The 1842-nt window shown below is 47.5% G+C and overlaps 3 non-coding genes across 3 annotated transcripts; all 3 read left to right on the top strand.

Moving 5' to 3' along the window:
- The first annotated feature begins 380 nt into the window (after positions 1–380).
- On the top strand, positions 381–499 carry LOC123177602 (5S ribosomal RNA). Its single transcript, XR_006489015.1, has one exon. It is a non-coding gene; the product is annotated as a 5S ribosomal RNA (ribosomal RNA).
- Positions 500–868: 369 nt separating this feature from the next.
- Positions 869–987, top strand: LOC123177600 (5S ribosomal RNA). Its single transcript, XR_006489013.1, has one exon. It is a non-coding gene; the product is annotated as a 5S ribosomal RNA (ribosomal RNA).
- A 370-nt stretch (positions 988–1357) lies between these two features.
- On the top strand, positions 1358–1476 carry LOC123177601 (5S ribosomal RNA). The gene has a single exon (XR_006489014.1). It is a non-coding gene; the product is annotated as a 5S ribosomal RNA (ribosomal RNA).
- Positions 1477–1842: the final 366 nt, after the last annotated feature.

Genomic DNA, 1842 nt, shown 5'->3' with positions numbered 1-1842 from the left:
GTTGCATTCCCTTTTTAATTATTTTTTGCGGCTCGTGACAAACATATCGCATGTGCGCGATATATATTAACCCCGTTATATTATTTTTGACATTTGCGATATATTTTAGCTCGCTGCTCATTGGTCACGCGTCTAGAGGCGGCTTTGTGGCGCGAGGAGCGCGTTCTGAAAGGGGTTAAAAAATACGTGTTGCTGCGGTATATAGGGAGGGGTGGAAACCGTGGTAAACTCGTCTCCGTGTTTGAGGGGGGGAGTAAGTAGTATATATAGGGCATTATCCATTATTAGGCAACGGTTGTAATGGTAGTAAGAATGACAATCATCTTTGCAGTGGACCTGGGAGTGGCAAGCATAAGGGACGAAGGCGGGGATAACATGTCGGATGCGATCATGCCAGCACTAAAGCACCGGATCCCATCAGAACTCCAAAGTTAAGCGTGCTTGGGCGAGCGTAGTACTAGGATGGGTGACCTCCTGGGAAGTCCTCGTGTTGCATTCCCTTTTTAATTATTTTTTGCGCCTCGTGACAAACATATCGCATGTGCGCGATATATATTAACCCCGTTATATTATTTTTGACATTTGCCATATGTTTTAGCTCGCTGCTCATTGGCACGCGTCTAGAGGCGGCTTTGTGGCGCGAGGAGCGCGTTCTGAAAGGGGTAAAAAAATACGTGTTGCTGCGGTATAGAGGGTGGGGTGGAAACCGTGGTAAACTCGTCTCCGTGTTTGAGGGGGGGAGTAAGTAGTATATATAGGGCATTATCCATTATTAGGCAACGGTTGTAATGGTAGTAAGAATGGCAATCATCTTTGCAGTGGACCTGGGAGTGGCAAGCATAAGGGACGAAGGCGGGGGTAACATGCCGGATGCGATCATACCAGCACTAAAGCACCGGATCCCATCAGAACTCCGTAGTTAAGCGTGCTTGGGCGAGAGTAGTACTAGGATGGGTGACCTCCTGGGAAGTCCTCGGGTTGCATTCCCTTTTTAATTATTTTTTGCGGCTCGTGACAAACATATCGCATGTGCGCGATATATATTAACCCCGTTATATTATTTTTGACATTTGCGATATATTTTAGCTCGCTGCTCATTGGTCACGCGTCTAGAGGCGGCTTTGTGGCGCGAGGAGCGCGTTCTGAAAGGGGTTAAAAAATACGTGTTGCTGCGGTATATAGGGAGGGGTGGAAACCGTGGTAAACTCGTCTCCGTGTTTGAGGGGGGGAGTAAGTAGTATATATAGGGCATTATCCATTATTAGGCAACGGTTGTAATGGTAGTAAGAATGACAATCATCTTTGCAGTGGACCTGGGAGTGGCAAGCATAAGGGACGAAGGCGGGGATAACATGTCGGATGCGATCATGCCAGCACTAAAGCACCGGATCCCATCAGAACTCCAAAGTTAAGCGTGCTTGGGCGAGCGTAGTACTAGGATGGGTGACCTCCTGGGAAGTCCTCGTGTTGCATTCCCTTTTTAATTATTTTTTGCGCCTCGTGACAAACATATCGCATGTGCGCGATATATATTAACCCCGTTATATTATTTTTGACATTTGCCATATGTTTTAGCTCGCTGCTCATTGGCACGCGTCTAGAGGCGGCTTTGTGGCGCGAGGAGCGCGTTCTGAAAGGGGTAAAAAAATACGTGTTGCTGCGGTATAGAGGGTGGGGTGGAAACCGTGGTAAACTCGTCTCCGTGTTTGAGGGGGGGAGTAAGTAGTATATATAGGGCATTATCCATTATTAGGCAACGGTTGTAATGGTAGTAAGAATGGCAATCATCTTTGCAGTGGACCTGGGAGTGGCAAGCATAAGGGACGAAGGCGGGGGTAACAT

Source organism: Triticum aestivum, unplaced genomic scaffold (assembly GCF_018294505.1).
Source record: "Triticum aestivum cultivar Chinese Spring unplaced genomic scaffold, IWGSC CS RefSeq v2.1 scaffold11940, whole genome shotgun sequence".
Classification (NCBI taxonomy): domain Eukaryota; kingdom Viridiplantae; phylum Streptophyta; class Magnoliopsida; order Poales; family Poaceae; genus Triticum; species Triticum aestivum.
This window is presented reverse-complemented; position numbering and strand designations above follow the sequence as displayed.